Here is a 10,697-nt window from a genome sequence, read left to right as displayed (position 1 = left end):
TACACAAAATATCCTACGTGTTCTATGTTGAAAAGAAAGGCTGAATCGGTGGTCTAAGGCATCAAACATGCCAATTAAAATTGGGTCATGGTATTGACATTCAAGGAGACAAGCACCCACCAACTTTACTATTTCACATTTAATGAGCCTTGGACTCTTGCTCTCATTTGGCCTATAAATAGATGTGTTGTATAAGCTTTGTAGTATGCAAGAGTGTAGAGAATTCTTCATTTGTAAAATAAATATTGTGTGTGTGAGAATAAAAGTTTGAGTGTGCAAGTTTCTCAAGTTCAAGTATGAAATTTCTTTTATCTTTATTCTTGAGTTTCATGTTAATGGAAAGCTAAATCTATTTATGTCAAGGTGAAAAGGTTTCATTGTTGGTCAAGTAAGATTGTTTATATTTTGTATATTCTTTTCTTTTCTATTTTTATTTTTACTAATTGATCTTTATTTGTAGGTATAATTTTGGATGATTTGTTGTTATCTATTTACATCAAATGCTTGGTACCTTGAATGTGGTTACCTTGATTTGTTGTCAAATATGATACAATAAATACTACAATAATTATATACTATAAATATATGTATCTATTTATAATAAAGTCATATATATTATTTAGACGATAGCGTGACACTGTCGGTTGTTCTAAATAATATATTGTGATTTGAACTAACATTTACTTTCTCGCATCTAACTTTTACTTTATCGCAACTAACATTTACTTTTCCGCAACTAACATTTACTTTCTCGCATATAACATTTACTTTTCCGCAACTAACATTTACTTTATCGCATCTAACATAAAATCATATATTTTATTTTGACGATAGCGTGGCTCTGCCGGTTGTTCTAAATGAAATATTGTGATTTGATCTAACATTTACTTTTATGTCAATTTATATTTATGCATTTATATATATTATGGGTACCATGTATTAAATATCGACTGATATTAATATAGTGGGAACTATATTATATGATATACTTGTTTAAATATTTCATTGTTCTTTTATGTTTATTCTTATTTTAGTTTCTTTTATTTATTTTTATTAAACAATCTTAAATAAACCAACAATGAACCTTTGAAACCTTGACAATTTTATAATTTGTGTATTTGAAGTTTTATAATAATATTTTTATCTATAATATATTATTGCTAAAATTAAACTTACAACATCCTCTCCGTGGATCGATCTCGTACTCACGAGTATATTACTTGCAGACAACCTACACTTGGGTGAATTACAATTTAAGTTGTAGCAAGTTTTTGGCGCCGTTGCCGGGGAGGTATAAATTAAGTTTAATTTTGTTATTATGTAAATAGTATGTTGTTTTTTATTGTATGATTGTTTGGAGTCGTAAACAAAGTGGTAGACTTGTTCGAGTAACTGAAAATATTTTAAACATGGACGATAATTCTAATAATCAAGATGATAATAATAATAATAATCATCATCAAGAACATGAACAATCAAGAACACTTAGGCACCATATGAATCCAATAAGAACTAGTACACCATCTTGTTTAGTTTTTCCTCCTGATGCATCTAATTTCAATTTTAAGCCACAAGTCATTCAACTTTTACCAAATTTTCATGGCTCAGATTCTGAAAATCCATATTTGCATTTAAGAGAATTTGAGGAGGTTTGCAACACTTATAATGATCAAAATTGTAGCATGGATACTGTTCGATTAAAGCTTTTCCCTTTTTCCTTAAAAGATAAAGCTAAAACATGGTTGCAAAATTTGAGATCAAGTTCAATAAGATCATGGGAAGAAATGCAACAACAATTTCTAAAAAAGTTTTTTCCTTCCCATAGAACAAACTCTTTTAAAAGACAAATTACAACTTTTTCTCAAAAACAAGGGGAAACATTTTATCAATGTTGGGATAGATATAAAGAGTTACTTAATACATGCCCACATCATGGTTTTGAAATATGGAGAATAGTTTCTCACTTTTATGAAGGTTTAATACCTAAAGATAGGCAAATGATAGAATTCATGTGTAATGGAACTTTTGAAGATAAAAACCCAAATGAAGCTATGGAATATTTGGAGTCATTAGCAGAAAATGCTCAAAATTGGGATAATATAGGCTCAATTGAACCACCAAGTAAAACCAATAATTCAACAAATGGAGGTGGTATTTATCATCTTAAAGATGATGTAGATGTTCAAGCTAAACTTGCATCTTTAGCAAGAAAAATCGATTCATTAGAAATGAAAAAGAGTGATCAATTAAAAAGTGTTCAAGAAGTTGTTTATCATATATGTGACACACATGATCATCTTACAAAAAATTGTCCTACTTTGCCTTCATTTAAAGAATGTCTCCATGAACAAGCCAATTATGTTAACAATTTTAAAAAACCAACATTAGATCCTTTTTCACAAACATACAATCCTGGTTGGAGAAATCATCCCAATTTTAGTTGGAGGAACGATAATAATGCACAACCTTCACAACAACCTTTTCAAAATAACCAAAATCATCAAGGTTATGCTCCTTATATCCCACCTCCAAGAAAAAATTTTGAAGATGAAATTCATGCATACATTCAAAAGCAAGAGTCTATCAATATTCAAAACATTCAATCTATGAATGATTTGAAAGAAACTCTTGCAAAATTTGCATCTGCACTTAATATTCATGAAAAAGGAAAATTTCCATCTCAACCACAACCTAATCCTAAAAATCAAAATCAAGAAAAATTTGATCAAGTAAAATCTGTTATTACTCTTAGAAGTGGTAAAATAGTTAATGATCCATATAGTGATGAAAACAAAGATCAGTCAAACTCAAAGAGTAATGATGAAAATCTTGATACTTTCGAGAAAGATGATACTTTGAGTCCTAAGATTAAGAAAGTTGATGATAAATTATCTGAAATAATATGTGAGTCAAATAAACATGTTCCTTTCCCTCATGCATTAGTTAATAATAAAAAACAAAAAAATGATTCTGATATTTATGAAGTTTTTAAACAAGTAAAAATAAATATTCCATTATTAGATGCTATTAAACAAGTGCCTTCTTATGCAAAGTTTTTAAAAGATTTATGTACTGTAAAAAGACAATTGCATGTAAAGAAGAAAGCATTCTTAACGGAGCAAGTAAGTTCTATTATTCAAAATAATTCTACCTTGAAATATAAAGATCCCGGTTGTCCAACAATTTCATGTATTATTGGAAAAAATAAAATTAAAAAAGCTTTGTTAGATTTGGGAGCAAGTGTGAATTTAATTCCTTATTCAGTTTATGAAAAGCTTAAGTTGGGAGATTTAAAACCTACATCTGTTACTCTTTTACTAGCCGATAGGTCAATCAAAATACCTAGAGGTATCGTAGAAGATGTGTTAGTTCAAGTCGATAAATTCATATATCCTGTGGATTTTATTGTCTTGGATACACAACCAATAGAAGTACATAACGAAATTCCAGTAATATTGGGACGTCCATTTCTAGCAACTTCAAATGCTTTAATTAATTGTCGAAATGGAATAATGAAATTGTCTTTTGGAAATATGACTTTAGAACTTAATGTGTTCAATTTATGTAAACAACCAAGTATTAATGAAGATGAAGATGATAATGCAATAGAAACAATTGTGGAAGAAAATATACACCAAGAAAACTTAAATCAACAATCTGAAGTTTATTTAGTGGAAAGTTTTGATTCAAAAAATGTTTTTAAATCAAAGTTATTTGAAGAAATTAATGAACTTGAAGAAGTAAAAGAAAATGATCATCCAAAACTTGAATTAAAACCCTTGCCAATAGAACTAAAATATGCTTTTCTTGGTGAAAATCAAACATATCCTATTGTAATATCTTCTACCCTCTTACCAAAACAAGAAGAAGATGTAATAACACTACTTAAAAAACACAAAAATGCAATTGGATGGACTTTGCAAGATATAAAAGGTATAAATCCTTTAATCTGCACACATAGAATTCACTTGGAAGAAAATGCTAAAACATATCAACAACCACAAAGAAGATTAAATCCACACATGAAAGAAGTTGTTAAAAATGAAGTTTTAAAACTATTAGATGCCGGAATTATTTATCCAATCTCGGATAGTAAATGGGTAAGTCCAACACAAGTAGTACCAAAAAAATCAGGCATCACTGTTATAAAAAATGAAAAGGGAGAATTATTACAAGCTAGGATTCCATCTAGTTGGCGTATGTGCATTGATTATAGAAAATTAAATGATGCAACTAGAAAAGATCACTTTCCGTTACCATTTTTAGATCAAATTTTAGAGAAAGTGGCAGGTAATCCTTATTATTGTTTTCTTGATGGGTATTCGGGGTATTATCAAATACCAATATCATTAGAAGATCAAGAAAAAACTACTTTCACTTGTCCGTTCGGAACTTTTGCTTTTAAAAGAATGCCATTTGGTTTATGTAATGCCCCGGCTACTTTTCAAAGATGCATGCTAAGTATTTTTAGTGACATGATTGAAGAATTTGTGGAAGTTTTTATGGATGATATAACTGTTTTTGGAAACTCATTTGAAAACTGTCTTAAAAATTTGGAAGAAGTTTTAAAAAGATGTGAAGAAAAAAATCTTGTTCTAAATTGGGAAAAATGTCACTACATTGTTAAATCCGGAATTGTGTTAGGGCATGTCATATCTGAAAAAGGAATTGAAGTTGATAAAGCTAAGGTTGATGTAATTGCTAATCTACCATCACCAAACACGATCAAAGAAATTCGATCATTTTTGGGTCATGCGGGATTTTATAGAAGATTTATAAAAATTTTTAGCATAATATCGAAACCAATTTCAAATCTTTTAACAAAAGATGCACAATTTGAATGGACTCAAGAATGTGAAACTGCTTTTAAAAAGATAATTAATCTTTTAACTACATCACCTATTTTACAACCTCCTGATTGGTCTTTACCATTTGAATTAATGTGTGATGCAAGTGATTATGCTGTAGGAGCCGTGTTAGGACAAAGAAAAGAAGGTAAACCTTATGTGATCTATTATGCAAGTAGAACCTTAAATAGTGCTCAAATCAATTATTCAACAACTGAAAAAGAATTACTTTCAGTAGTGTTTGCATTAGATAAATTTCGATCCTATTTAATTGGTTCTACTACTATTGTTTACACTGATCATTCTGCCATAAAATATTTATCAAATAAACAAGATGCTAAGCCGAGATTAATAAGATGGATTTTGTTGTTACAAGAATTTGATCTTGTAATAAAAGATAAAAAAGGAAAAGAAAATGTAGTAGCCGATCATTTATCAAGAATAATTTCTGAATCATCTCAAAATGAAATACCAATAAATGAAAATTTTCCGGATGATCAACTATTTTATGCTACTACTATGCCTTGGTTTGCTAATATTGTAAATTTTCTTGTGACAAATAAAATGCCTTCTCATTGGAGTTCACAAGATAAAAATAAATTCTTGAAAGAGGTCAAAAAATTTTATTGGGATGATCCTTATTTGTTTAAGTATTGTCCTGATCAAATTTTTCGACGATGCATACCCGACAATGAGGTAAGTAGTGTCATTAAATTTTGTCATTCTGAGGCATGTGGAGGTCATTTTTCGTCAAAGAAAACAGCTGCAAAAATCTTTCAATGTGGATTTTATTGGCCTTCTTTATTCAAAGATACACATTAATTTTGCAAATCTTGTGAAAATTGTCAGAAAATGGGTTCAATTTCAAAACGAAACATGATGCCTTTAAATCCAATCATGATTATTGAAATATTTGACAGTTGGGGAATAGATTTTATGGGTCCATTTCCATTATCTTTTGGATTCACTTATATTTTAGTAGCTGTCGATTATGTTTCAAAATGGATTGAAGCAATTGCATGTAGAACTAATGATCATAAAGTTGTGATAAAATTTTTGAAAGAAAATATTTTTAGTCGATTTGGAATACCTAGAGCTATAATAAGTGATGGGGGAAGTCATTTTATAAATAAATCATTTTCTTCGTTGTTAAGAAAATATGGTATTACACATAAAGTTTCTACTCCATATCACCCTCAAACGAATGGTCAGGTTGAACTTGCAAATAAAGAAATAAAACAAATTTTGGAAAAAACAGTCAATCCAAATCGAAAAGATTGGTCTTTAAGATTAAGTGATGCATTATGGGCATATAGAACTGCATTTAAAACATCATTGGGGATGTCACCATATAGATTAGTTTTTGGAAAGCATTGTCATTTACCTGTTGAAATTGAACATAAAGCTTATTGGGCAATTAAAGCGTTTAATACTAATTTAGATGATGCATCTAAATCAAGAAAATTGCAATTAAATGAACTAGAAGAATTAAGAAATGATGCATATGAAAATGCAAAGATTTATAAAGATAAAACAAAAGCATTTCATGATAAAAATATTATGAGAAAATCTTTTGAAATCGGACAAAAAGTTTTACTTTATAATTCTCGCTTGCATTTGTTTCCAGGAAAACTTAGATCGCGATGGTCTGGACCATTTATTGTTAAATTTGTCTATCCTCATGGTGCTGTTGATGTTGAAAATCCTAAAAATAATAATGTATTTAAAGTTAATGGGCAAAGACTTAAACCGTTTATAGAAAATGAAGTTCTTAATGAAGAGTTTATGCCTTTATATGATCCAACTTAATTGTTACTTATATTTTTATTTTATTTTTGCAGAATTGAGTTCACTTCCCGGTTAAGTGGCGGATAACGGTACTCCGTGACTACTTTCAGTCGGTTTTATTTCAATTTCCCAAAATAATTGAATATATATATATAATATATATTATGGATGAAGCTATCAAAAAACTTGGTAAATATTTTCCATCTGTTTCTAAAAAAGTTCTGAGAATGATTTATGAAGGCAGATGTGAAAGATTGAGAATGCTTATGCAAAAAGGAATCCCGGAGGATATTCGTCTTATAATTGAAGCCAAGGTTCGATTAGGTGGTGAAGTTCCAAAATTCTTACTTGTTCGAAATATGTCTGGACTAGGAAAAAGTACCTATGCGAAGAAAAGAAGGGCTAAAAGGTTAGATGTTTGTCATAATTGTGCCAGATGGACTTGTAATAGACAATGCAGATCTTTGGGATATGTTTCCACAAATAGAGAAGATAAAATTGATTTCATTAAGAATGGGCTGAGTAAAGAGTCATTGGATGATATCTCATTGACTCTTGAGACGCATTCTAGTGGAGATGTACAAGGTCAACTTCTCCATTTATGGAAACTATTCCAAGCGCAGCGTCATGGTGATGGTCTTGGGAATCTGACTAAAAAAGACCCTATTTGCCAATTTATAAGAAAATTGGATGGTAAGCCAACCCTCGACTCATAAATATTGAAGGAACACTGTGAGCCACAATCACATCACTGTTTATACGCATGCATGTTATTATTATATATTATTTTTTTACTATTTTCATCATTTTGTTCACATCTGTATTCCTATTTCTGTCTTATTCCTTGTTTTCCTTATAAAATCACTCAACTCTCTCTATATATTTTTTTTAAAAAAAAAAAAAAAAGAAAAAAACATGACAGGATCTTCTTCACAAAAATTGAAAAATATTTGTGTCTTTTGTGGTTCTAATACTGGAAAGAATGAAATATTTGTTGATGCAGCAATTAATCTTGGAAAAAAGTTAGCAGAGAGAAAAATTCACTTGGTTTACGGAGGAGGCAATATTGGGTTAATGGGATCTATTTCAACAGCAGCTCATCTTGGAGGTAGTCAGGTTTTGGGTATTATTCCTACAGCTTTAGCTGAAGGAAATATTACAGGTGTTACGGTTGGGGAAGAGTTGAAAGTTTCATCAATGTACGAGAGAATAACTAAAATGATAGAAAATTCTGATGCTTTTATTGCCTTACCTGGTGGTTTTGGTACTTTAGAAGAAATTTTTCATGTTGTTTCTTGGGCACAACTTAATATCCATAATAAACCTGTTGGCTTGTTGAATATTAATAACTATTATGATGGTTTGTTGACTTTTCTCGATGTAGCCGTGGAACAAAATTTTATTTCAGAAAATTCACGAAGGATGCTCATCTCTGCTTCGAATGAAGACCAATTAATTGATGATCTCCAAGCTTTTGTTCATCAACCTGATTCAGCTATAACAAAGATCAATTGGTCTCAACCAACTAGTAAGAAAAGAAAACTGGATCATTGATTCAACATGTCATGAAATGGTTTGTGTTTGTTCCTCATCTTCAATAATTCCAGGTGATATCTCTTTCATCATGTACTCTTTCTCAAAAAAAAAAAAAAAAAAAAAAAAAATTTAAAAACAATGTCATATTCAAGTTTGGGGGAGGGTTTATCTCTAAAAAAAAAAAAAAAAAAAATTTAAAATTTAAAAAAAAATATATTTCTATAATAATATTTATTTTTCTTTTTCAATGGCAGAGTAAGGAGTCAAAAACTCCTGACACGCATTAGTTTTTATTTATCATCTTATCACAATAGATTAGATTTTAATATTTCGTATATATTTAAATTGCAAACTACTAAGAAAATGAAGTTTTTTTGTATAGATGTTTATTTATTCTTCTTTTTATCAATTTAATAGAAAATATATAATTGATGGGATATAAGTTATAAATAATATATAATTGTGTGTTTTCAAATACATATTTTCTAAAACTTTTATGAGTATATAATTAAAGTGATATTGATTGAATAAATAATAACATGTATAATTGAGGGAATTAATTTGTAAAAGTGCAATAGTTACTCACATAAATTTTGTGAGTGAGGGGTAAGAATTGAGAAAACAACTTATAAGCTTTTATTGATTATTAAGAAATGGTTGATTACTAGATTAAACCCATTTTGAAAAAAAAAAAAAAAGAAAAGAAAAAAAAAAAGAAAAATGAAAATTGGCTGCAAAGTTGTTTGAAGTTTGATTGTAAAGATGTAGAGTATTAATATCTCTACTATAATTATTAATGTAATAGATTTACTTCATAAAAAATAAAAAAATAAATAAACTTTGAAAAAAAAAATGTTACATTTTCAAAGTTTATTGGAGGTATTTGATTATGTAAAAACAATTTTGCAGCCAAGCAAAAAAAAAAAAAAACAAAAAAAAAAAATGGGTTTATTCTTTGTAAATCATCCTATCTTATTTTCAATATTAGGTTATTTGATTGTCTGCTTTACTAGCCATTTTCAAAGAGTGTATAATTTCTTCCAACTCCATGAGTGAAAAACAACTATATATGAAATACTTTAACCCGAGAGAATATGGAGTTGAGACTTTTACATTAATATTCTTGATGATATACATGTTATGAAAATGATTTCTATTATCCTTTTAATTATATTATTCTCAAAGTTTTTAGAAAATATTTATGTAAAAAAAAGAAATTATATATATTTAATATTTTGATATTGTGTGAAATATATATGTATAGCCCATCCAATTACATATTGATATATTGGTTGATAATGAGATTTATAAATAAACATATGATCTCCTCACAAGTGTGTTTTTAAAATTTCAAAGTTTGCAAATTTAAATATATATATTAAGGAATAAAAATCTAACTTGTGATTTTATGATATTTTATGATATTTTATTACTAAGGGACTAGTAATTAGCCGGTTTGGGGGTGTGATGAAACTTAAAATTTGTAATTATTTATATGTTAAAAAGTGTGTTTTAAATTTTAAGTTTAATTAAAATTATGAAGTTGTATTATTTTAGTGTTATGTGTTTATATTTAAATGTTTTACTAAAATGTTGTATTTTACGGTTTGCGCAGGTTTGGTAAAAATAAAATTACTCAAGCTACAGAGGTCATAATGGAGTAACCTCAAAACCTTGTAGAATCACAAAAGAGGCATCTTCAACTTTGTAGAAGATAAGAAATTCCAAAAACTTCATTAAGATGATCAAAATAATCAAACATCAAAATGGAGATAGATTTACTTTTACTATGACCAGCTTGGAGTAAAAATATCATAAGTATTTCATATTTTATCCAAAAGGGGTGAATGAGTTGTCCAAACACATCTACACAAAATATCCTACGTGTTCTATGTTGAAAAGAAAGGCTGAATCGGTGGTCTAAGGCATCAAACATGCCAATTAAAGTTGGGTCATGGTATTGACATTCAAGGAGACAAGCACCCACCAACTTTACTATTTCACATTTAATGAGCCTTGGACTCTTGCTCTCATTTGGCATATAAATAGATGTGTTGTATAAGCTTTGTAGTATGCAAGAGTGTAGAGAATTCTTCATTTGTAAAATAAATATTGTGTGTGTGAGAATAAAAGTTTGAGTGTGCAAGTTTCTCAAGTTCAAGTATGAAATTTCTTTTATCTTTATTCTTGAGTTTCATGTTAATGGAAAGCTAAATCTATTTATGTCAAGGTGAAAAGGTTTCATTGTTGGTCAAGTAAGATTGTTTATATTTTGTATATTCTTTTCTTTTCTATTTTTATTTTTACTAATTGATCTTTATTTGTAGGTATAATTTTGGATGATTTGTTGTTATCTATTTACATCAAATGCTTGGTACCTTGAATGTGGTTACCTTGATTTGTTGTCAAATATGATACAATAAATACTACAATAATTATATACTATAAATATATGTATCTATTTATAATAAAGTCATATATATTATTTAGACGATAGCGTGACACTGTCGGTTGTTCTAAATAATA

General features: G+C 28.6%; 1 non-coding gene across 1 annotated transcript; it reads right to left on the bottom strand.

Moving 5' to 3' along the window:
- Positions 1 to 1,828: 1,828 nt before the first annotated feature.
- On the bottom strand, positions 1,829 to 1,939 carry LOC140876850 (small nucleolar RNA R71). The gene has a single exon (XR_012149082.1). It is a non-coding gene; the product is annotated as a small nucleolar RNA R71 (small nucleolar RNA).
- Positions 1,940 to 10,697: the final 8,758 nt, after the last annotated feature.

The sequence above is a fragment of the Henckelia pumila genome, chromosome 1 (assembly GCF_033568475.1).
Source record: "Henckelia pumila isolate YLH828 chromosome 1, ASM3356847v2, whole genome shotgun sequence".
NCBI lineage: Eukaryota > Viridiplantae > Streptophyta > Magnoliopsida > Lamiales > Gesneriaceae > Henckelia > Henckelia pumila.
This window is presented reverse-complemented; position numbering and strand designations above follow the sequence as displayed.